Source organism: Pseudorasbora parva, chromosome 14, assembly GCF_024679245.1.
Source record: "Pseudorasbora parva isolate DD20220531a chromosome 14, ASM2467924v1, whole genome shotgun sequence".
Taxonomy (NCBI): Eukaryota; Metazoa; Chordata; class Actinopteri; order Cypriniformes; family Gobionidae; genus Pseudorasbora; species Pseudorasbora parva.
In genome coordinates this window covers 19659627-19687037 of record NC_090185.1, presented here as the reverse complement: position 1 = coordinate 19687037, position 27411 = coordinate 19659627, and the positions used below count along the sequence as shown (strand labels likewise).

The following is a 27411-nucleotide window of genomic DNA, read 5'->3' as shown; positions in this document are numbered from 1 at the left end:
AAGAGCTTCCTGTTTGACTAGGAGAGCACACTCGCCTAAAACAACAGCACATTCCTACAAGAATGAGCGGTTGCCTCAATACTGCTTCATCACACAGAGAGAAGGCAAAAAAAACTGTTCGCACAGCTGTACATACAATGGCGGCTATTCTCTCCTAGCAAAGCTAGCTCTAGACATACCACATAACGGCATCTAAAAAATTGTTCTAGCCACCGGACAGGGGAACTACAGGGCCCTATGGTGTCCTCCATCGATACCGTGATCCCCAAACCCTTGGCGGGGAGCATGAAGTCTCACACAACATAAATAATAAATGTTTCCCTCGCAAGGGGGACTTACCAGCTCGCCTCCTGCGCGACGATATCCACACATAAGTTTTACTCACAGTATGCATGTTTGGGAGCGCAACCGCCTGAGGGTGCGCTTCTCACAGCCCAGCCAGGCGGGGTCTAGAGTATCATCGTCATGGCCCCCCTCAGGGCCGGATGTAAGAAGCGCCTGGGGAGAAAATGAAGAAGAGCAGTAAATGAGATGTAATTCTTAACTCACCCACCTAAGGGAGGGATATTTCATTCACGCCAACAGCGTTGTGATACTATTCCTCTTATGTGGGAGTCCGCCTCTTTGCGCCCCACCCTTAACCGCGGGGAGCATGAGAGGCGATGTTGGCACTCAGGCCCCGTCACTGGTCCGTATACCGTGACGCCTCCCGCCTGCCTGGGACCCGGATCTCAGCGGTGTGCGGGTCCTCGGACACCACCACTCGCGCTTCTGTGACACTGGCCCTCAGGCCCTGCTATCGCTGATATGGCGCACAGCTGCGCCGCGGGTCAGGGTATTTTCCCTGTTTGAGATCCCTCAGCAGGTCTTCCCAGTATACTTGCAACACCGACACGGCGTAAAAGTAGCACCAGGCTGACCCGCTGCCTTGTATGCCCCGCCATCTAAACTTCTTGAAACATAGTTGAAAGAAGCTCAGATGGCAGGGTTGGAGCTAGAACACCCATCCTCCAAACATCAGCATTTAACACCCGCTGATGTCCGTGAATACACTGAATATGGGTTCTTCCATACCCTCACGATCTCAGTCAGGAGATCAGGAAGGAATGGAAAAGCTCAACTGAGCCGACGGTTTTATGGCCGGGGAGAAATCGATCGTTCCGTTTAAACGAGCGATCTCTCCTTTAATGCGCCCACATGACGGCCGCAGCCTGCATGCAGCGCGCTCATAACAGCCATCGGCTCAGCATACACAGTCAGGATGGCTGAGAAATTAATTTCCCTTCTCACCAGCCATCCCTACGAGCATTCGTGATTAGTCTCGTCAGTCGCTAGATCGTCGGAGGGAAACATCCCCTCGCGGCGATCGGCGACCCAATCCGAGGGAATGTGACGTGCATCCGCGCTCAGCCTCAGCGTGAGCGGGGATCACATCACTAATCTCAGATGCAAAAACGCTCTTCCCTCAGGAAGAGCGCTAGACGAGAATGGAGCGATCTCGGATTGAAAACTTCGCTCACATTACACACAATCGAACAAATGACTCTACAAGAGCTTGACTGTGCATGCTCTTAATCCCAGGCAGAAAATAAATGAATCTGGATTACCTTTGATTTGAAGCATTCAGACAAAAAACAGTCCCTGAAGACGAAGATGCTGGTGTCATGTTTGCAAGGCGCCCTTATATACTTCCTGGTCGCACCTTGATGACATCATAGGCTGTCGCCGGTCAATAGGATTGCTGTGGTTTGATAGTAGCTCAGACACCGGTCACGCTGGAGGCGTTCCCCATAGCGTCAGCTGACGCAGCTCGAGTTCCCTTTCGAAAGGGAACATTTTTGATGGCCTTTCGCAGTTGACAAATCTTTAGGCCACTGAAGGAAGTGTGTCTGTGTGTGCATGATAACACAAGTTGATCACTTGTATGCAATTTGTTTGTAAAAATGCCATCAAATTCTTATTTCCGTTTTCTTTCCTCCATTTTCTCCCAGTGGACTTTCACAGAAGATCTGGGTGTTTTGAATGCAGGGTCTTCCCTGGTTGGCCTTGAGGTTCTAAGTGGGTAAAGCTGTTACAGTGGCATAACTGACCTCTGGATGTGAAAAGTCAGAAGGGTCGTACCGAAGAAGGAAACCTCCAGAAATATCCTAAACAGAGAGGGGAGGTCAAATTTCACCTTGAATGCTGATTTATAAGAGTGAAAAGGTAAGAACTTTTGAAATGACACAAACTTCTTAACACTTTAAAGTGAATAGATGCTATTGCTCCTAAACACCAGAACTAATGATAATATGTGCAAAGTCTGCTTAATCTTGTGCTTTTGGTGTTTCTGTGTTCCTGCCACTCTGCATATTGTTTCACATGTAGTTATTGGTAGTCCATGATTATTAATCAGTATGACAGATCGAGACAGTGATCGCTTTTGGGTCTTTTCTTCACGCAAATCAACCTTTTGGCCTTGGAACAATTGGGAAATGTGTATATTTGTTAAATAAATTGTGCCTGTAGTCGTATCTGCCTGTAATATCCGGTGTTTTAGATTATATGGTAGGTTTAGGGGTGGGGATAGGTTAGATGTTCAAGCGTAAATCAACAAATAAAATACATTTACATCAAATCATGCTGGCTGATTAAATTGAGAATCACACTCCAACATGTCATAATGGCCAAATTATTACCCAATACAGTTTCATCATGACAATAACATTCCCTTAACCCCAGTGGCTTAACTATTAAATGCATATTTCGGGGTTTTAGTGACCCGGGTCATCATTTACCACCCTCTTCCTCATAATTTGTTGTAAGTTAGACATCAACCTTCTTAGTATACTACAATCAATTCATTATAAAAAACATAACGAGAAAAAAAGGCCAAATTATTAAAAAAATGACTGTTTGTGTAAAAATTGTATAGGGTCGCTAATGACCCAAGGAATGTAACAGTGTAAGTATAGATTTTTTTTCTGCACAACAGAATCTTTGATGATTGAATAAGTGCAGTTCACCTTTATTCCACAAGTTGTCAATGATGTGACGTTTTCACAGTTACCGCAGACAGAAAACAAAAGAATAGGAAGTATCATCAGCAAAACTACAAATGGCTCAGCGATTTACTGCAGAGGAAGTACTGAACGCAATCAAATATTAGTGTCACTGTCACTTGATGTCACTAGATGTGTCAGTGATCAAAATATTGATTTTGAAAATGATAGTTTGAGATGGTGAATATGAGCTAAATGCTGAATGTACTGGGAAATGAGCTCTGACGAGCACAGTGATGATGGTATAAAACTGCTCAAACGGAACCCTTCCAAGCTCCAAAAGGTAACAAAATATGCTTTACTTTACTCTTCTGTGATTGTTACTCTAATATCAGGAGAATTTTATATTATCGCGCCAGTTATCCATCCGTGTTAGTTATAGGCCTAGATCTGGGCCGCTAAAGACCTGGATATGTACAATTGATTGGCGAAACATTTATGTGTTTAAGGGTTAAATACATATGTGCCGCTTTGATCAATATTTCCTAAGTAATTTTATTTTGGGTAATTTAGCATAATCTGCATTGTGTTCAAAAGCCTTTACAAGAATGTGCCAGCATAAAATATTTTTAGCCAGGATGTATTTGTCCCAGCCAAAGGTGCAATTTGCTTGGCTACGACTATGTCGTATTGCCTCTTCTCGCTCTCTTTTTGTCATTATCTCTCTATTTGTCAGACAGTCAGGTGATAGCATTTTTTCTGATGCCCAACACAAACACTCTTAATCAGAAATCGCCAGACAGTCCCTGCTGTTCCCTTACTGTGATTTCTGAGGTCCAACTGAGAAAGTCTGCCAGCCAATGACAGTCACTGTACTTGAGTGTGTATGTGTGTTGAGTGTGTTCGGTACACTTTGGCATGTAGTGTTACAATGAACCCATTCTCCTTTAATAAAGAAGAATGTGTTAAACCTTTTTTGTTTTCCAGGAATATAACTTCCAATAAAAAACATTCTTTTTTTTTTTTTTCCAATGACAGCCTGCAGAATGGCAATAGAAACTTCAGTTAAACCAAGAGCAAAAACCTAATATACTTCATATATCCACATTGTATGTAATGTAAGGATTAACTTACACTCTCGTGGCGGCAGGAATGGCTTGTAAGGTATTTCACATAAGCGAGAACCCAAAATGAGTTCATTTTCGGCTGTGTGTTATAGTGCTTTTCCACATTTTTCTTCATTCACAGTGGTTCCAGAAGGCAGGATTTATTTGCTTGCTTGTCTTTATCTCCAGAACCAAAGGGCCATTCATTGTTGGGTAACCATCAGTCAGTCCACAATTCAATAACTACATTTGTACATGAAGAAAATATATTCACTCAGTTGCTAAGGCCATGAAAGAAGGGCTAAAAGAAAAGCATTCTAATCAGATTTTATCCTATTTATGGACTATGATTCAAAGCAACTTGTGGTATGCTTACTATAAATTGTTGTATAAACCTGTTTGTGCTTCCTTAAAATTTTAATTTTAGTCAACTTGAAATGTGAATTACAAAGTGACAACTTGGATATTTGAGTTGACTAAACGTAAAATTTTAAGGCAGCACAAAGACACTTATTTTTTAAGTTAAAACAACACTTTTTTTACAGTGTAGGCAGAAAACAGATTGGTTATTGATCGTCTCGGCAAGGATCATTTAATTTTTTATCCCCATTGTGTCTTGAGCCAAATTGTGGTCAAAGACACAATGGTTGTAGATTGTTGATAAAACCATGTAAGGAACCTGCAACCTTTTAGTTACGAGCATAGATTTTGCAAATAGCCTGATTTGTCTTGACCTCTCGGTTCACATTGCAGTGTATTCTATCCAAGAAACGTCGCAAGAGACCGCCTGACCAACATGTAAATCTACCAACCTCAATTTGGCTAATAAACTTAGTGGACTTTGGCAAAATCAGAAAGACTAGTTGTATCAACTTGTAAATATGACTTTTCAAGGCTGACTTGAAACCTGTCTGTCCTTACTTAAAAGTTGCAGAAAATCAATCAAATTAGATCTTGACAGATTAAGAATAGTCCATTCCAGTGTTGTCTGTAGTTTGTATATTGTGTCAGTGTCCCACTTAAAGCTGAGACTAACTGCAAGGCTACACCATTCCATTTTTAATTGCATGGTGGACAGTGTCAATAACCTCTATCAGGGGAGCATTTTATAGGACCGAGCAAGGTCTAGTGGGTAAAGAGTTAGGGTTGCACGCTCAACTGTTATGGCCTGCTGACTGAGGCTCTTAGAGATTTTATCCGTTAGCTATTTTGGAAGGTACTGGAACTGGAGTATTCACTGTGTATCATCTCCATCTCTTATCTTACACCAGTGCTCCTGTCAAATCTACTTGTCAGCACCCTAGATTGCCTTGGCGACATGTTGCCTCTTGTGCAATGAGGTGCTACTGAGTGTGTGTTGCTGCATAAGAGAGGCTGCTTGGAAATTCGAGCATTTGTGTGTGGCTCTGATGAGAACAGCAGATACATGCTACTTTCATTTTTCGGCAGCTACACTCTAGATAAGAGGCTTTCGGACAGACGGTTTGGGACTTTGTGTGTGCGCTGGGTTATCCAAGATAAATTTGGGCTTGTATTGTATTGTGTTACCAGCCAATTCCTTTCCCCCCTCTCTACTTCTGTCCTGACTCCTGAGGCTCAGCGGGGCATTTGTTACCTGGACTTCTTACTGAGATTTCGCCTTGAAGCGATAAAGACTCATTTGACTATCGCGATGAAGGCTTGCCTTCTCCGACGCGAATCATTTGAGACTCTTTGCTAATGAGAGCATCGGGTCGCTGTGCTTGTTTTGCTGGTTGTTTGTTGTGCGAGAAAAAAAAGACAAGCCCGTTAGAGTGGAACTCTGCCAGTCCTGGTGGAAGGTTTCCATTGACTATTCAACCATTGGCTAAGACACCTGTCTGGGGACCAATGAGAGGGAGTTACCGGGCAGAGCTCCACCCTGGGCCCTTAGGATTCCACGCTAAGCTCTTCCATCTCTTTCTCTCTAGTCGATGGTTAGCCAGCACTAGTTGCCAGGTATTAGTTCCCCTCTCCAAATTCAGAAGCAGCTCAGTCAGGCATGTAGGCAACCCCATTGTGTGCCAACCTCTCTCTTCAATACACGTCCATCTTACATTGCCCCTCCTTCTACCTCGCGTCTCCAGCCAAATGCCCCCACTTCCCTACAGTGTGTTGCGTTAGTGGGGTCTTCACCTTTTTGTACAACACCATAGTTGCTATTGCTACTCATTGTTGGTGCGCGAGGGGAAGAGGTTGGTGCCAGATCAGTGTAAATTGACATCCTCTATTGGTTTCCAGGGACGGGGAAATCTTCTCTGGCTTCTCCACCCCAGCGGCTCATCTGCATTAGCGTCGTGCTAATCTTATTAGCTTCTTGTTATTGAATCCTGCAGGATTTTTTGCCTGCTGCTACGTGATGCTGCATATTATACAGTCCTCCCCTCCACTGAGCCGCAGGATAGAGAGAGGGCGAGAAGAGACGAGGAAACGGGGAATGAGACGGGAAGGATGGAGCATTTGACTGGCCTTCCACTTAAGATCAGATTCAATGTGATATATCCTTACCTGTCATGCGCTTGAGCAAACCGCTCACTGTTGTGAACGTTTGCGTGCGTTTCTTGGCTCAGTGTTGCATGTGTTCTGTTTTTTTTTTCAATTGAAGGCTTTTCTTAAATCATTGCTTTCTCAGGGGAAACCCATCACTCTCTTTCCGCCTTTCTCTCTTCTAAACAGAGAAGGCCAGTGGTTCCCGAGCCTCAACATTAAAAGCCTCAACACTTTTCATTCACAATTTTATATGATAGAAACACAACTAGGAAAGATGAGAAAGTAAGTAAATGCTTATGAATTACCTGCGATTTCATCTTTGCAGGGCACCCTCATTTATTTTTCTCAGACAGGAAAAACATCCCTGTTTTTGTAACATTGATTAAATTAGCTGCAGACCGTAGCTTTGAACGTTCTCAAACCTTGAGACTCCCTTTTCTACTTGTCTCTTTTCCACTTTTGCATCTTTTCTCTGCTAATTGCTGCAAATTAAATGAGTCTAACTTAAACATTTCCAGGAGAGGTATTTTTTCAGAAGCCTATTCTGCAGACGAAGACCATCTGCATTTCCAGGCTGGTTTATGATGTGTTGTACTCGTTTGCCAGAGTAAAACGTTGGATAGCGAGGCTACGAAAATAGCACAATCTTGTAAACCAGCAATGCAGACGATGTTTCAGAATCAATCCAGTTCATTCGTAGCAGCTGTAGGGTAGAATACATCTTAGACATCTGTGGCTTACACGTGACTGTTGTCCTGCCGTTCTCAGTAATTCTTCTTGGTTGGAGCGAATCAACTCAAAGTGATTAATGACCAGATGAGTCTGGGCTGAGGATGCCACTCGACCTCTTGAATTCTGCTTGACTTTGTAAACAGTCGCTGTAAATTACAGCTGTTCTTTTGATGTCCACAAGCAGAGACCAAATTACCCATCAGTCTGATCGCTGCACTGTCGCTTTTATCCAAGGGGAATTTCAGAACTAAAGAGGGATGCGGGGTCAGGTGCCACTCTGCTTCATTGTGTCTTCATCGTTAGTAATTGTATAAACTGTCCCCAGAACAGCTTGTTAGTTATATTTTGTACTCAACACATTTCGTTTTACACAAAACATTGACGTGTAGACCAAAGGGGAAAGATTTTTCTGATAAAATGTTGGCTTGTGTATGCTGTCACATGACTTCAGAAGCCATGGAATATATGGACTACTTTTATGTTTTTTTTTATTTAATTTTATTAATTTTTTTATAGCTAGGCAACACATTATCATTGACTTTCATTTGAAGGAAACAAACAGCTTGCACATTCTACCAAAAAAAAAAGAAAAAAAGTCATGTTTCACGTTTTAAAAAAGGGTTATTATAGTTTAGAATTTCTTAAAATGTTTATTATAAAGTTAGATTTTTTTTAATTTTCTGTTTTCAGTTTATTTATTTACTTTAGGGTAAATTTACATGACAGTGATGTAGGCCTACTAAAAATGGACTGATACCAAAAAGATCCCTGTAAAACAGATCCATGAAAATGCTTAAAAAACCTTCATTCTGCCTCCAGGTCTGTAGATGGCGATGTCACTTTGTAAAGAAACACTACGCACCTATAGACTGAACATGTAATACGTATGTGCATGACGTCACTGTTTTCACAAATTCGTGTTTTGTAGTTTACATGGGGACGGTAAAGGCGTTGTTTTCAAATCTTGCACTTTGAAACACGTTTCAAGTTTGCGTTTCCTTGCCCCTAAAGTTGTGTAAATGAACAGCCAAAATGCATAAAAAAGTTTTCTGTTTTAAGTTCAAAATGGTGTTTTGTACTCAGACCCTGCTCAAAGTGAATGAGCTAGTTTTATTTCTGTTTAAGTATTTTCAAATTAAGTTTTTGTTAGTTTTCACTCTATCATTGTTAGTTTTATGCAAGTTTTATTTATTTTTCACTTTCAGTTTATATAGTTTTTTATTTGAGTATTTATGGCTGCCAAATTTAATTTGTCAATTGTTATCTTTTTAAATGTTTATTTGTTTTATTTTCAATTTAGTTAAGTTTTTGTTAGTTTCTACTATTATAGGTTTCTCATAGTTTTGCATTTTTTCTTTAAATTTTTTGTTAGTTTTGGTTTTAACTTATATTTTATTCACAATAGAATATATATAACATATCAAATGTTGAAAGTGAGACATTATGAAATAATATTATATTGGCTCATTAATATTGGCTCATTTTGGATTTCATGAGAGCTACACATTCCAAAAAAGTTGGAACAGGTATTAATAAGAGGCCGGAGAAGTTAAATGCACATATTACAAAACAGCTGGAGGACCAATTTGCAACTTATTAGGTCAATTGGCAACATGATTGGGTATAAAAAGAGCCTCTCAGAGTGGCAGTGGCTCTCAGAAGTCAAGATGGGCAGAGGATCACCAATTCCCCCAATGCTGCGGCGAAAAATAGTGGAGCAATATCAGAAAGGAGTTTCTGAGGCGGACGCGAGGTGCAACACCTCAGGTGTCCCTGCCCGGGCCTCTGGCAGGTTCAGAGAAAAATTGCTAAGAGTTTGAAGTTATCATCATCTACAGTGCATATTATCATCCAAAGATTCAAAGAATCTGGAACAATCTCTGTGCGTAAGGGTCAAGGCCGGAAAACCATTCTGGATGCCTTCGGGCCCTTAGACGGCACAGCATCACATACAGGAATGCTACTGTAATGGAAATCACAACCTGAGCTCAGGAATATTTCCAAAAAACATTATCGCTGAACACAATCCACCGTCCCATTCGCCGTTGCCGGCTAAAACTCTATAGGTCAAAAAAGAAGCCATATCTAAACATGATCCAGAAGCGTAGGCGTTTTCTCTGGGCCAAGGCTCATTTAAAATCGGACTGTTATAAAAAGAAGAGTGGATGCCACACAGTGGTAAACATGGCCTTTTCCCAACTTTTTTGAGATGTGTTGATGCCATGACATTAAAAATCTACTTATTTTTGACTTAAAAATTATACATTTTCTCAGTTTAAACATTTCATATGTCATCTATGCTGTATTCTGAATAAAAATATTGAAATTTGAAATGTCCACATTATTGCATTCTGTTTTTATTCACAATTTGTTCAATGTCCCAACTTTTTTGGACTCGGCGTAAAGGTTTGCAAAGGTTTTGATTTTTAAAATATAATATCTAAAGTTAATTTGGCCTGTTTAGTTTTCATTAAGATTAAAAGTGCTGGTTTGCAATAATGATCAAATATTAGTGAAATACCCCTTTACCATCATTTACACATGACATGACATGACATAATCATCCAAAAACAGGCCAATCATTGGATTTCTGGGTTTTGAACAATAACCTTCTCACGTTGTGACGGGAGAATCGTGTCATCGTGGACTCTGCATGGCTGTATTAGCATCACTCTATAATTGGCTTTCTCTCGCTTCTGATAGTCACGACTGACACGTTCACAAGTGTGGCTGGCACCCCCCCACAAAGTCCTGGTCATATTTTTCTCAGTTTGTGTTTGTTTCTGTTTTTATCTGTGACTAAGGAAGCCATAATAAAACCGAAAAAAGGCGATACTCACAAAAACAGGCGCAATAAAAAGGACCGAACAGGAGGAGATAATGATCACAATGGTACCACATCAAACACGTAATGAGACAGACGGCGGCGCACGTTTCTGACTGAATGCATGCAGTAATGCAGCTGTGGAGCAGGCACGTTTTTCTGCTGCGGGGGGTTAAGGGGGCTATTTTCAGGCCGGTTTGTTCAGTCAGTGGGTGGGCCTGGTTTTGACAACAATGATTTGGTTCTCATCGGCTGTCTGGTCTCACTGCTGGAATTCCAAAAAGGGAACAAAAAGAGAGAAGGCATGTGAAAGAAATATTACAGGAGTGAATGGGAGCGAACTGTTGGGGGAGTTAAAGAATGAGTCAGGGGGATGAAATGTAGTTGAATGGACGAGGAAATGAGAGGAGGAAAGGAATGATAAAGAGTGAGAGGGCAGGTGATTAAAATGAAAGGATAGAATTGAGGAGAAAGGAACATGGACTGGGGCCCATAGAAAGCAGGTGAGTTTTGGAGGAAATAGCCAGAGTGGGAGAGAGAAAGAGAGAGAACAAATAGACAAGGACAGGAAATAAGCTGCGAGGTGTGTGTGGGTTTTGAAAACTTTACAGGACGCCACGTTCCTTATTTTTGTTATAAAAAATACTTATTTAAAAAAATTTTTTTACATTTATTTACAAATATCATTGTAATAATGTAAATTAATTACAATGAATTGCATTAATTAAATTCATAATATATTTAATTAATAATATTTAAATTGCAAAACATAGCATAAATGTTGTGATTGTAGTAGTTTACAACATACATAGTTTATTTATTATTATTATTATTATTATTATTATTATTACGCAATCTAAATAGTCAATAATAACAAAAACACTAATAATAATTATTAATTCTTATTATAAAACAACTAATTAATGATAATAATAATAATAATAATAATAATAATAATAATAGTAATTATTATTATTATTATTTTTCTTAAAAACAACTACATTTAATAACAACCATTATTATTATTTTTATTAAAGGATTTGTGATCAGTAATAAGCAAATTATAAACAATAATAAACAAACAGTGATGATAATAATAATAATAATAATAATAATAATAATAATAATAATAATAGTTAGTCCTTAAAACAACTACTATAAACAACTATTATTACGTACTATTATTATTATTATTATTATTATTATTATTATTATTATTATTATTATTATTATTATTATTAATGTTTTTTGTGAGGTAACTGGTCAATAATTGTTATAATTATAATAATAGTTTCATGTAGGTTATAAATAAATAAAATATAAGTAAACATAGTTAAGTACGGTATAATTATATTTATATATGAGAGAGAGAGAGAGAGAGAGAGAGAGAGAGAGAGAGAGAGAGAGAGAGAGAGAGAGAGAGAGAGAGAGAGAGAGTGAGAGAGAGAGGAGAGAGAGGAGAGGAGGAGAGAGAGAGAGAGAGAGAGAGAGAGAGAGAGAGAGAGAGAGAGAGAGAGAGAGAGAGTGTTAAACGTTCTTTAATGGCATCAATGGTTTCATGAAGAACCTTTAACATCCATAGAACTTTTTTCATTGCAGAAAAGGTTCTTCAGTTCTTTGGCATCGCTGCGAGAACCCCCTTTCAGAACCTTTATTTTGAGGAGAGGAGTGCGCAGACCTTCTGGCGATTACAGTTAGTTTAATCTAAGAATAACAGTCATTATATGTTTACCAAAATATAAAAACAAACATGATAATTTTTGCAGCCAGACTGTGGCTTGTATTTAGGCTATAACTTGTAAGGATGACGTCTGAGCCCTTGGCTACTAATAGAGATGTTTTTCTCTTACTTGCGCTTTGAAAGTTTGCTAGAAGCTCTAGATCTTACGAGATCCGATGATCAAAAGATTTAGTCTGAAATGTGTGAATTTCTTATACTCTTCTTTTCACGTAATGATTATATTTAGAATATAATTATTGTGTCTTCTACAAGATCTGAGAACGTGTACGAGAACAAGCAAGCGTGTGACAACAGATATTGCGACTTGATTACTAACAGTTGGTGTTGGGTGGCCGCCCACTCTGGATTATGTGTACAGTATGTTTCTTCTGGCTTTCATCAGTTGGTCATTTCAGGGCGGTGAGATTGCACACTGATTTCTCATCATCAGCTCCCCCACGGCCGTAACCCCCCCCCCCCCCCCCCCCCCCCCCCCCCCCACACACACACACACTTCTCATCTGCCGTGAAGAAAGTTTTTTCTTCTCCTTCTCAAGCCTGGGGTGAAGACATGACATCGAATCCTGAGTATCTACAGTAACTGAATTTTTTAAAGCGTTTTGATGCTGGAAGAAAAAAGTATTATTTGATTTTTTTGCGGTTATTCCAAATACATTTTTCTCTCCCTACATCAGTTCACAAGCTCTTTACATTTATGTTTTATTCATGAGAATTTTGACTTTTAACTTGTAATAAAGTACAGAGGATTGAGTAAAGGCCAGGTCTTTTTTTTCCCCCCTTCCTGTAAGTAAATAATGTAAAATCTCTATGCCATGGCACTGTGTTTTCTTGCGATTTGTGCTTAAAGGAGTGTTGACCGTTTGTGCATTGTGAAATACACACATCAACTCTCACAGTAACACTGAGCGTGTTTGCTTCTTCAGAGGGAGCGATCGTTACGCCGAACAATTAGCATGCGTATCCACCTCTCTCCTCACTCCACAGGGAAGGGGAAGAAAGGGGTGAAAGGTAGGGAGAGAGGCGTTAATTGATAGACGTTCCACTCTCTTACGGCTTACTTTATAGGTTATCACCGAACAAGCTTCTAATTTAACATTCACAACGAGGGAGGAGTGACCCAAGCAACCAATTAAAGGCTTTCCGAATGAATGGAGACCTTGGATAGGAGGATGTGGCATATGGACCTGGTCTTGAAGCATCTTGTCTTGAGTGAAAAGCTCCCAGAGGAAGCATTTTATGAAAAAGGTCACACGTAATAGGCTGTGTCGTGAGAACTGTGTGTGTATCTCGCCATTTAAGTGTGTATGCGAGCACCGCTGTTGTAAAGTGTGATGGTAGATGATCTTTTATACCCAGAAGGAAAAGAGTCTTGTTGTCACCCTCACTCAGTAATGGGCACCAGTGGGATCGGTAGACATGAACAAACTGGCAAAATTGAAAGATATGAAACTAAGTTTAAAGGACGTTTCTGTCACTCCGTTGACGCTCGAAATGTCTTGGATGAAGTGATGCTCAGCTAAAAAAGAGAACGGGGAGATGGAGGTAAAGAAATTTAGACAAAATCCTTGGAATTACAACCTGGTTCCAGTCCTCCAAAAGCTATTCCGGTGTGCTCTGCTCCCCTTCTTAATTAATGTGGATGGATGGGCAGGGAGCCAGAGGAATGGATGTTTCAGGAAAGTCAATGAGGTTCTAAATGCTTTGATTTCCCTTTTGGGAATGAGACATAAACGCTTAGCTGTGGTCCAGTGCTGGTGAAAATACTTTGAAAACTAGCTATACGTTACTCTTTAAGATACAGTCAAATTGGCCCTTTGAACATATACTATATTGCCAAAAGCATTGGGACACATTCAGGAAATTTCCTCATTACTATATATCTCATGGTCAACTGTTAGTGTTATTATAACAAAGTGGAAGAGCAATTGGGAACAACAGAATCATGCTTCTTGGTGTGGCAATCTGATGGATGTACTTCTCTGACTACATTGTGCCACGTGTAAAGTTTGGTGGATGGGGGATTATGGTGTGGGGTTGTTTTTCAGGGGTTGTGCTTGCCCCCTTAGTTCCAGTGAAAGGAAATCTTAATGATTCAGCATACCAAGACATTTTGGACAATTTAATTGCCCCTTCCTGTACCAACATGACTGCGCACCAGTGCACAAAGCAAGGTCAGTAAAGACATGGATGAGCGAGTTTGGTGTGGAGGAAATTGACTGGCCTGCACAGAGTCCTGACCTCCACCCCATAGAACACCTTTGGGATGAATTAGAGCGGAGACTGCGAGCCAGGCCTTCTCGTCCAACATCAGTGCCTGACCTCACACATGTGCTTCTAGAAGAATGGTCAAACATTTCTATAAAAACACTCCTTAATCTTGTGGAAAGCCTTCCCAACTCTATTAAATCCTAAGGACTAAGAATAGGATGTCATTGAGGTTAATGTGCATTTAAAGGCAGGCGTCCCAAAACTTTTGGCTATATAGCTACATTAGCTACACTATGCTATGCTGCACCTCAGTTTATGGTAGCTTACTAAAAACTGATTTCCATTTGCTAACATGGTCAATATACACTACACAGCATAAACTATGTAGGGCATTGACATTACTGCTTACTGTTACTGCTAAAATAAACCTAATTGCTATAGACATTTATTACATTTTTAGAACACATTTTATGAGCGTGTGCTTGATTTTTACCTCAGGTTGTTTGGCTAATGCTATTAGTGCAAAAGGCTGTTGTGATCGAAAACTGTGATTATAGCGTTTTGTCACACTTTGGTCAATTGTTGCTAACTGTTGCACAATACAGCATCAATGCCAACCGTTTATGCTTCTCGTCTGTCTCTAGCCATTTATTGCATTTTTAGAAGAGATTTAAGATTTTAAGAGAGCGTGTGTTTGATTATTAACTTACACAGGACACTCTAAAATAATATCTTTTTTAAAATATTTTACTTAATAGTATACTGTTTGGCTAGTAACACCAAACAGCAAATGTTTCCACTAAAACAAACCCTAACCTTATAAAATCTATAATAATATCTATAATAATGTTTTTATTTGTATTTGTATTAAAACCATGGTTCATTTTCTTAAGGGACAGCTTATGTTTTACTTTGCCTTCGTTTCTTTTTAATGATGCTACGCTAATCTTGTTTCAAAATCTATTAATAAGAAAAATTTTTTAGTTTGTGGCCACTAACAGCAAGTTTAATGACATTCGCTATTATGTTTAAGCTAGTTGCCTTAATGTTAGCCATCAGGTAGGCCTATATGTGTTCCTCATTACATTTTTTTTGATTACCGCCAACATTACGGAGTAATGGTATCTCCTCAGTCATGCTTTAGGCTTTTATATGCAGGTGAGTGCCTTGGGTTAAAGGAAGTTCACAGGAAGTGGGACAGTAGGATAAGGGGATGTTCTGAAACCCCTCCTTCATGTGTATCGAATGTAGTATGTGTGTGGTGGTGTGTATGTGTGTGGCATTTGATACGGCTGGGGACAATTACTTGTCTTGAGGCTAAACCTGGACCATGCCTGATGACTTCCTAATCTCATACACGCATACATCAGCAATGACATGCACGCACACACACACACACACACACACACACACACACACACACACACACACACACACACACACACACACACACACACACACACACACACACACACACACACACACACACACACACACACACACACACACACACACACACACACACACACACACACACACACACACACACCTACACCTTCTGTGGTCATTTTATCTTTCTCACACTGTTCTGAATCCTGTGTAATAAATGTAATGAGGAGGTTTAGGTATTTATCTTTGTTTATAAGGAGATTGAGAAAGTTAATCTCTGTTATATGAGGGTTTACTTGGATATAGTTTAAATACAAACTGTATGTCCCTAATTGGAAAAACTGATTCAAATGAATAAATATTATAATATATATTAATTATATTATAAATGAAATTAAATAAAATTACATCAATTAAAATATTTAATCACAATTAATCGCACATTGTCATGAGTTAACTCGTGATTAATCGCAACTTAATCGCACATTTTATCATTTGTAAATGTATCTTAAATTAATATGTTTCAAGTTTTATATACTCTAATAAACATGGGTATGGATAAAAAATGCATGCGTTATGCAAATTTATGTTTATTATTAGTGAAACCATACTCAGAGCATGAAGCTTAGACATGTATCAAAGGTCACAGATGTTTTTCAAAGAACTAGTTCATGTCTTTTAAGCCTAAGCTAATTTAGAATAAGCAGTGATTTCTCTCATTTTAAGAAGATAAATAAAGGGAGTTTTTACACTGGCAGTTTAATTCAGAACGTATGAAAGTTCGTATAAAATATAAGTAATGTGAAAGTAACGAAAGCTCGTTACCACCTTCAGGAGGTGGTAACGAGTAGGAATATAGTGTGGCCCCTTTAAGAGCCGCACACTATTGAACTGCCGGTATTTTTTTGTGTGTGTGCCGAAATGTGCCATGATTCAAACTGAAAAAGGACTCGGGAGCGCTCTTGTTCAGAAAGGTAAACTGCGTATTCGTTTTAGCCATACAACACATGTACTGTAAGCAGTGATGGTGTTAATGATTTACCTCAGGCGAGTGATCTCGCAGTGCATCGCACTCGGACTGCAGAGAATGTGCTCAGTTTAAAAACGCACTTTTCTTTCGACCTGGAGTCTAATAAAAGTTAAACAAAAAATATGGTAGCTTATGTAGGCTATAACTGCACTTGTTTCAGAAAAGTAATGTAAATGTTAACCCTTTTCTTTCCGTCTATGGCTCAATTTCTCCAACTACGGGCTATGGATCAAACAGAAAATGTGCGCTGCGTTAATCTCGTGTTAATAAAATGAGTGCCGTTAAAATGAATTTGCGTTAACAGGTTATTAACGTGTTAATTTTGACAGCCCTAATATTTATATTTATATATGTTGCATATCAATCATAAAATATCAAATCAAATATCGTATCGTATCATATCATAATATATTTTATATATCACATCATTATATCGTATCGTATCATATCAATCAAATATCATAATGTATCATATATCATGTCAGTCTAATATCTTATCATATTTATTTTTATTATTTATTATTACTTTTATTTGAGACAGGGACAGTGCACAATAAAAACATTAGCCTTGTTTATAACAAGGAGAGATGCATTGCACCGGGTTTTAGCAAATTGCTATTTTCCACCCGTAGTCCCTGGGCAGGTAGAAATAGAAACATACAATAAATTAACATTTACTAAAATAGTTGTGCAAAATATCAATTACAGAGTTTTAAATACACACATTTCAACATCAGTAAAACAATGTACCCCCTCCCACCACCCTTTCCAAACAAACATGCCCCCCCCATCACACACACTCACTCACTCACAAATGTCTACAAATTCATATATCATATTCATATTAATCAAATATCGTATCACAACGTATTGTATTGTATCATATCAATCGAATATTGTATCATATCATATCAATCAAATATTGTATTGTATCACATATCAAATATTGTATTGTATTGTAATTTATATTGTTTTGTATCTCGTATATCATATCTCGTATCTCATAAATCATATCTCATATCTAAAAAATCATATCTCATAAATCACGTCTTGTATATGCATATGGGGACTTCTGATTAAGTCTCTTCCTTAGATGTTTCTCCTGAGGAAAAAGACTATTTTCATTTCACAGATGTCTCTCCCAAAATGTCAGAACATATTTCAGTAATAATGTGCACTGATTGGACAGAAATATGACACCAAATGTCAAGAGATTAAGAAATTAACCCCAGAGGCCAAAAGATCTGAGCCTTGAAGACAAAGATCTCCATAAAATCCGAGCAACCTCTGAGCAACAGAAACCTTACCAGCTTTCAAATGAGTGTAATTGCAGTCCAGTAGGTGAGTTTGCACTAAGCTCGTGGCAGGTTCGTTCTGCAGTCGTCAGCAGTGCTCCACGGTTAGGCCTCCTTACAATTACCATCCATTGTAGTGGTCTTAAAACCGCGCAGCTGGATATCCAACCACTGCTTAATAAGACACAAAAGCCAGTGCCAATTCTCCCTGCAGATCTCTTTCACACAACATAACAGGCTGCTGTTAATGAATGCAACAATGCAGGTTTATGATGCGTCGAGCAGGGCTTGTCAGCCAGACAGCGAGATTTGTTCCATTTTATGCAGTGCTTAATCATTTTAAACCAGAGGCCGTGGAGATGGATGCGGAACAACGGCTGTCTGCCGCTTGTAGGACAGTTCAGATTCGGTTCACAGCGCACAGACTGCAGGCTGGTATGGTGCTGTTTTTATGAGCTCTTAGACACGATTCAATTTCACCCCCTAAATATATGCATAATTATGTAGGTGGACTTTTAGATTGAAGTCTGAAGGATCGTTCACACTGGTTACCATTTTCAGTGACAAAGCGACTGGAAGTCAATAATTTTTGTTGGCAAGTTGCTGTGACAGTTGGCGACGCGACAAAGTTGAGGTCAGCTTTATGCAAACGAGCATCATAAGCATACATTTAAAGATACTGTAATCGTTTTCAATCCTTTCCGCTAGTTTTAGCCAGTAAATTATACCTCATTTTGTCCACCGTCCATCATGTAAGGTATATAAGCACAGTCTCCTGAAAGAAGTTATAAAATCCTTATATATTGGTGCACAGAAAGAGTTAAAGGGTTCTTTTAAATTTTTTAATTTTGTCATCATTTACTCACCCTCAAGTTGTTCCAAACCTGTATGCGTTTTTTTTTCTTCTCCTGAGTAAATGACAGAATGCTCTGGAAAAAAGACCACTTAACATTGATTTCTCAGTGTTTCTCAACGAGAAGGTCTGGCTTGCAGTCTCCGCTCTAATTCATCCCAAAGGTGTTCTATCGTGTTGAGGTCAGGACTCTGACCATGACTTTATGGACCTTGCTTTGTGTACTGGTGTGCAGTCATGTTGGTACTGGAAGGAGCCATCCCCAAACTATTCCTGTATGGTTTGGGGCATGAAATTGTCCAAAATGTCTTGGTATGCTGAAGCATTGTGTTCCTTTCACTGGAACTAAGGGGCCAATCCCAACCATTGAAAAACAACCCCACATATAAATCCCCCTCCACCAAACTTTACACTTGGCACAATGCAGTCAGGCAAGTACCGTTCTCCTGGCAACCGCCAAACCCAGACTCGTCCATCGGATTGCTAGACAGAGAAGCGTGATTCGTCACTCCAGAGAACACGACTCCACTGCTCTAGAGTCCAGTGGCGGTGTGCTTTACACCACTGCATCTGACGCTTGCATTGCACTTGGTGATGTAAGGCTTGGATGCAGCTGCTCAGCCATACAAACCCATTCCATGAGGCTCTCTACAAACAGTTTTTGAGCTAATATGAAGGCCTCACATAGTTTGGAGGTCTGTAGCTATTGAATCTGCAGAAAGTTGGCGACTTCTGCGCACTGTGTGCCTCAGCATACGCTGACCCTGTTCTGTGATTTTACCTGGCCTACCACTTCGTGGCTGAGTTGCTGTTGTTCTCAATTGCTTCCACTTTTGTTATAATACCACTAAAAGTTGACCATGGAATATTTAGTAGTAAGGAAAATTCACGAGTGAACTTATTGCACAGGTGGCAACCTATCACGGTAACACGATTAAGCTCCTGAGACCGACCCATTCTTTCACAAATGTTTGTAAAAGCAGTCTGCATGCCAAGGTCCTTTATTTTATACACATGTGGCCATGGAAGTGATTGGAACACCTGAATTCAATTAATTGGAGTGGTGTCCCAATACTTTTGGCAATATAGTATATATATATATATATATATATATATATATATATATATATATATATATATATATATATATATATATATATATATATATATATAATATACATAATTACAAAAAATTACATTATTAAAAAAGTTAAATTGTCCAAAATAACATCACGATTACCATCAGTTATTTAAAATACAGGAACACTTTATTTCGATAGTCCACTTTAGACATTCTTCTAATTTTAATACCCCCATACACCTCAAGCGAAATCAAAGAAGGAACTGGTGAGCATGAACACACTGGAGAGCTAAATGAAAGAGACTTAATACTTTAAACGTGTTGCTTTTAAAACAATATATTATATAAATAAGCATGATGTGACTTCACTGGAGTGCTGAATTGCAGAGCTAGTGCAAATATCCATATCGCTATGATCCGATGCTTTCTTAACTGCTGTTTTCTCACAGCTGACATTTTTCGTGTGTACGATGTAGAGGCGTTCGAATCGAATTGAAAAATGGAAAATAACTTCTTTGTGAGTACATCGGGGCTGTAACACTTTTTTTGAATGGTCCCCCAACAGTCCTTTTACTGACTATAAGTAACTTTGCAAGTACATATCAACTTTTTCTACTAACCCTAATCCTACTCCGAGTTAGTCAACATGTAGTTCCTAAGAAGTTACTTCAAGTTAATAAAATATGGAAATAAAGTGTACCAAAATGCATGCAGTGTTTCAAAGCGTTATCTCTGCTGTCTCTCTTGCATTCCTTCCATCCATATCTCTTTATCGCAGGTCAAAGCAAATGATTATTTTTATAGAGGCAATCTGCCAGGGCACTGTTTTAGTTACCAAGCAACATGGCGATCCGAGTTGGTGTATTTTGCTTAAATTAGACGCCAACAGTTAACAAGATAAATGGCTCTAATGGAAAGCTTGAGCATTGCATTCTTGTTTCATTCTAAAATGCGCTCATTACAACGGTGACCCATGGCGGAGTCTATTAAAACGAAGCAGTCGAGTTCAGGCACGGTGCGTGTTTGCAAAGCGCCAAATCCTTGTTTTCTGGTCTCTTTGGTTTCTCACTAGTGGTACTTTGTCAGAATGTGTTTATATCTGATTCACGATCGTTTCAGGACCGGGCCTTGTTAGGGTATAATTGGGAATCCTTTGCAAAGTACAGAGTGAAAGCAAAAAGGAAAAGAGAATAAATTGCAGCTCTCAAATGGCACAAATGAAGTGGCTGTATTTTAGAGATGGCGAGAGGTGGGCTAGTCAGGAGGTTAGTCACTAGGAACTAAGATCTCTATTCTTCTAGTCTAAGACTAAAATGTTTTGAGCTATGTTATCCACTTTGATTTTTAAAGTTCTATAATTTTGCTGAACATAACAATAACACTTTCATTTTCTATTCTTATTTCTTATTTCCAATGCGGATGCTTAATGAGGTCAAATACATTTATATTTGATTATTAATTGAATAAATGTTTTCCTATTTTTGTTTTCACAGCCATTTTTCACTCATATTTTGCAGCTGCTTTTAAGAATTCTGTTACAACCTCTTTTGCAAAGCTAATTATTATTATTTATTTATTTTTGACGAATTTTAAATTTGACAAACCTGAACCAAAATTTGCTGCTCATGGCTGCTCTTAGGACCTGATTAAGTTGATCAGGAATGATGCTAAAGATGAATTTCAACCAGTAGTTTCTGACATTATGATTCATAGGAAGAATATGCAGAGATGTAGGTGTGACACACAAGCAGCAAGATCATTAATACGGTTTTGCAAACTTTTTTTTTTTCAGATTTTTTAAATGCTTTTGTTTTGCGTTGTTTTGATTTGTTTTGTTGATTTATTTTCATGTTTAATTTTTTTTGTTGATTTATGTGTTTTATTTTTGTAGTGTTTTGGATTTTTATTATTATTTTTTATAGTGTTGTGTTGTGTTTTTGTTTTGTTTTGTATTTATTTTGTTGTGTTTTAGATTGTTAGATTTTTTTTAGATTTTTTTATTTGTTTTTGTTTTTGTTGTGTTTTTTTTTTGTTGTTGATTTTTTTGTGTTTTTGTATTTTATTTAGTTTAGTTTTGTTGAATAATTTTTCTTGTTGAAGGATCGTTTTTTTTCTTGTTGTGTTTTATTTTGTTTTGCTGCGTTTTGATTTGGTTTGGTTTTGTTTTTTTAAGGTTTTTTTAGTTGTTGTTTTTTGTTGTTGTTGTTGTTGTATTTGTTTCTTCTTTAGGAATACTAGCATCTATCCAATCGTTTTTGGTTTCTGAAGCTTTTGATCACCCAATAGGCGGCTGTTTCAAACATCAAACAGATGTTTGTTTATCTGACATATGCAAGTTAATGAGTTAATAACACACTTAATTTTTGCTTAGTCAGGAAACACTCCTTTTGAACTCAGTTACAATATGTTCATAGTACCAGAATTTCTTTTTTTAATCTAAAAAAAACCAAGGAAAATTAGATTTAGTCATGATCTGACCTCTTTAAGTCGGTCAAAACTGCCCTGAGCTAAGGAAGAATAACTTCTGAGCAATCATGTTTTACATCTTTGAATCTGTTGAATATGTGGCCCAGTGCTTGTTTAGACCTTTATGCGCCTCGTTCTCTGTTCTTTCCTATCAGTGAAAGAGGTTCTTGGGAGGGTAGGTGGCTGGAGCTGTGCCAGTCACGACTGAAATAAGGGAAGAGAGGGAGGTAGCGATAGATAAGACTAGGAAGGAAAGAGCAAGGCTCCTTACATTGCACTCTGCTGATGCATAGATGGTGGGTTGACGCACACACCGCCTCACATGATGTGAGATAAGCCTGCATGGATTTGTTATAAAGCAACAAGGCCACACAACACTCTGTAGTGTTTGCCGACCAACTATTCCAGTGTTATTGACAGAACCTGTGGACTTCTGTAGCATTTCCTGCATGCATTATTTTGAAGGGAATAATTGTGGAATTCTGTGAAATGGATTTCACTCAAATAGACCAGCGTTGTTTAAGTTTTATTATAGTTTTAGTAATATTTCGAAGCCGTTATGTTAATTGTAGTTTTTAAAATAAAAATATTTTTAATATGGCTATTTAGGTTTTATTTCAGATTTCAATTAGTTTTAGTTAGCAACAATAACCCTGGAATACACATTAATATTCCATGAAATGTGTATATATATATGTGTGTGTGTAAAAAAAAAAAATCTGATGTTGTTGAATTGTTCACAAGCAGACACCAACTTCCTTTTTTAAATTTAAACAATTTATTTTACTTTTTGCACCGTGGCACATTTTGGACAGGCAAAAATCAGTCATACTGTAAAAATCTAATCGGTTTATAACCCAGAAAATCGAATAAGTATAACGCAAGGCTGAAAATAGCGTGTTTACCGAATGTTTTCTTCTAGAAGAACCAAAAATCCTACAAAATTGCTGTTGTGGAACAATTTAGCAGAGAAAATGCAGCAATTTAGCATCAAAAAATGAACAATTTAGCAGCCCTGCTTAGGAAAGAAAATGTCGAAGCCTGAAAAGTGGATGAAGGCCAGTGTGCTAACAATTCGTCGTTGGTTCACCCCTTCTCCCTTTGTTGCTTCACTTTTATTTCTTTCAACCATCCCTTTTTCAGTTTCTAGCTTCTTGGCAGTGTACTTCTCCCTCTCTAGCTTTCTCTCTGAGTCCCATAAGATTTGGGAGCTTTTGATCAGATTTGTTAGAGGCCTTTCCTGTCGTTCTCCCACTTTTCCCGCCCTCTCTTTCCCTCTGAAACCACAGACACTTCTTGCCTCTCACATTATTTCTTCTTTCCCATCACTTTCTTTTTTTATTTGCCCATTCCCCTTTTGGTCTTTTTTTTTTTACATTTCCTGCACCCCATTTCTCCAAATATACTGATGAAATTATTACATGCATTGTTTCAAATATGTCTCTCTTTCTTCCCTGAGGAGTGGAGGAACCGCAAGAGAACACATTTGCTTTGTGCTCTTTTCCATTACAGCCGATTATTCATATTTAAAATGATCTCTTATAATGGTCATCCAGTAACTACAGAGAATAAAGAATGAAATCTTATTGTGATGGATCTAGTCTAGAAATGATCAGAAAGAAGAGTCTTTTTTTGCCCACTCATACATTTTTTGATAGACCTGCTAACAGTGAGTGAATTTACTAGTCATATATATTACTTATCAGCCATGAAACTATTCATTTTCATTCAAAATATATTTAATTTTTTGACATTATGCATTTGACAGAAGCTTTATACACTTACTGTATTTGCGTGTGTAAATAACATTATGATCATATATTATGAATAACACTGATTATCCCTTCATCATGGCACCTGTTTGTGGGTGGGATATATTAGGCAACAAGTGAACATTTTGTCCTCAAAATAAAAAATGGGCAAGTGTAAGGATTGGGACTGGGTTAGAGCATCTCCAAAACTGCAGCTCTTGTGGGGTGTTCCCGGTTCTGCAGTGGTCAGTATCTATCAAAAGTGGTCCAAGGAAGTAACAGTGGTGAACCGGCGGCCGGGTCATCGGTGGCTAAGGCTCATTGATGCACGTGGGGAGCTAAGGCTGGCCCGTGTGGTCCAATTAAACAGACGAGCTACTGTAGCTCAAATTGCTCAAATGCTGGTTCTGATAGAAAGGTGTAAGAATGTAGCCTAGAAATGTAGACGCACCCTAGCGGCAGCAAATTTAATCTGCCCGCAAGTGTCGTCTAGGAACTCTTAATACCCTTCTGAGCTGTAATCGCCTAACTCTTGCCGGGCCAATCACATCGTGTATAGAGTCGGTGGGCGGGGCCATAATAACGACGGCTGAGTTGCGTTTGCGTGCTTCTTGTAAACACAGAAACTGGCGAACGGCGGTGGTCTTTCGAATCAGCTTTGACCGTGACTCTGGAAGACTTGGAGTTAAGCTTTTCTCTGAGAAAAGAACAAAGAACGGCACGGACCTGCATTTAGATGCAGCATTTTACTTCAGGTCAGTCCTATTTTCATAAGTTTGAATGTCCGATGCGATGTCCGAATGTCCGGTGTCAGTTTGAATGTCCGATGCGATGTCCGAATGTCCGGTGTCAGTTTGAATGTCCGATGCGATGTCCAAATGTCCGGTGTCAGTTTGAATGTCCGATGCGATGTCCAAATGTCCGGTGTCAGTTTGAATGTCCGATGCGATGTCCGAATGTCCGGTGTCAGTTTGAATGTCCGATGCGATAACTTGTTTTTTTTTAACAGTTAACGGGCCCTAGTCATTTGTCATTTGCATCTTGTTCGATGTTCACAACCAGTTTCAGTCCTTTCAATATAAAAGTATTCGCTACTAAAATGAGTCACTCAAAAAGACTCAAAAATGTAACTTCTATTGTTGTTCACGGTCAGGGACTATTTTTTCCAGTGGGAGAACGGCTTTTAGTGATTTTACTTCTTAAAAGTTTATTGATTCCAAGCCCATCCATTCCGTTTAATTGGTTGCTTAAGGCGTGACGTTTTTAGGTATAGGGTGTTGAGGCCATTAAAACATTTGCCGTTCTTTTTGCTTTTTATCCTCCCCCCACCCCCCCACGTACTGTACATTCACACCTTATGTTCGTCATTCTAATCCTTAGTATTTCTTGTGTGTTTGGCCTTTTTCAGCCCTGGTTCTCTTGGCTTCTGTCATTCCAAGTACCCACCCCATAGCGCTCTCTCTTTCTCTCTCTGTCCCTCGCTCTCGCTGTCCTTTGAAGTGTAAATCTCTTCAGCAGGACTCCTGGCTAATGAAGCTGCTGTCTTGCTGTAATTAGAAGCATCATGGGTTCCCTTGACGCGACTGTGGTGTGGAGAGAGAAGAGAATACATCACAGAAACAAAAAAGACAGATACACTGATATTCACAATCGGCCACTGTCTGAAATATGGTGTGGGAATACTAATGAGTCCCGTAAAATGAAACCGCCAATAGTCAATAATTGCCATTTTATACCAGAAAGGGGGGCGGAATACTCAATATGGAGATGGATGGAAGGTGGCCATTATCTTAAATGAGACTTTCATCAGAAGCATTGAAATGCATGAACGCCTTTGGAAAGCTTCTATAATGGCTAAAATCACACCTACGGACGTACAAAGAGAGGGAAGGAATAACATTGACATACGGTCTGTGCTTTGATGTTGTATAACCTGGCCCATTTTTCTGTTAATAAGAATATGAATTCTTCTAAAATATCAGAGTAGTCAATTTTTTTGTAAAATAATATGACATTTCAGAACTGTAAAAAATTGACCAGTTGAGTCAGGATACACTTTAGGCTTTAATCTCATCCATCCATCCATCCATCCGTCCATCCATCCATCCATCCATCCATCCATCCATCCATCCATCCATCCATCCATCCATCCATCCATCCATCCATCCATCTTTTGTTCTGTCTATTTTTTTCATCCATCCATCCATCCATCCATCCATCCATCCATCCATCCATCCATCCATCCATCCATCCATCCATCCCTCAAACCATCCATCTTTTGTTCTGTCTATTTTTTCATCCATCCATCCATCCATCCATCCATCCATCCATCCATCCATCCATCCATCCATCCATCCATCCATCCATCCATCCATCCATCAAACCATCCATCTTTTGTTCTGTCTATTTTTTCATCCATCTATAGTTCCATCCATCCATCCATCCATCCATCCATCCATCCATCCATCCATCCATCCATCCATCCATCCATCCATCCATCCATCCATCCATCCATCAAACCATCCATCTTTTGTTCTGTCTATTTTTTCATCCATCTATAGTTCCATCCATCCATCCATCCATCCATCCATCCATCCATCCATCCATCCATCATCCATCTTTTGTTCTGTCTATTTTTTCATCCATCCATCCATCCATCCATCCATTCATCCATCCATCCATCCATCCATCCATCCATCCATCCATCCATCCATCCATCCATCCATCCATCCATCCATCCATCCATCCATCCATCCATCCATCCATCCATCCATCCATCCATCCAGTATTTGTATTTCATTTTTGTTTGTATGTAATTTTATGTGCTTTCGACTTTTTTTTTTAGCATAGTTAGTTGCGGAGGTTTATGTGAATGAAAATATAATTTTTTTGACTATCCCTTTAGTAGGCATCACTTACTGCCTTACGTTTTGTGCATTTACCACAGTAATTACATGAAAATTAAAATGCTAGACACACTAATCATTTTCAACGTGTTTGTAATAAATATGCATGACAAATAGAAAAATCGAGCCGACACAACACAAGCCTTCCAAAGATTGTCTCCAAGGAGAAGAAAGTTTATTAGTGTGAGAAAAGCTTCTTGTCCCACAGAGAAAAGGACAGACAGTGAAAATGAATCGATGTAGTTTGAATTCAGAATGCCTTTTTCTATTATGACATAATCCCACTGCTGTCGATGCCAGATCGGGTGTTGTATTTGCAGTCTAACACTTGGATGGAGATCAAACAAATTCATGAAGTGTCGTTCCTAAAGCTTCCTTAATATCATGCCCTTGCGAAGGAACACAAAAACATAATGTTGCAGGGGTCAGATTAAATGAGAAAGAAAGAAAGAAAGAAAGAAAGAAAGAAAGAAAGAAAGAAAGAAAGAAAGAAAGAAAGAAAGAAAGAAAGAAAGAAAGAAAGAAAGAAAGAAAGAAAGA

At 38.8% G+C, this 27411-nt stretch overlaps 1 protein-coding gene across 1 annotated transcript in view; it reads left to right on the top strand.

Annotated features, from left to right (window-relative positions):
- The window catches only part of elfn2a (extracellular leucine-rich repeat and fibronectin type III domain containing 2a), a 152039-nt gene that overhangs the window by 73220 nt on the left and 51408 nt on the right, over positions 1-27411 (top strand). The window contains exon 2 of the mRNA XM_067415750.1: positions 1992-2205. The gene's annotated coding sequence lies outside the window, so the exon portion shown is untranslated. The remainder of the gene's footprint in view (positions 1-1991; positions 2206-27411) is intronic.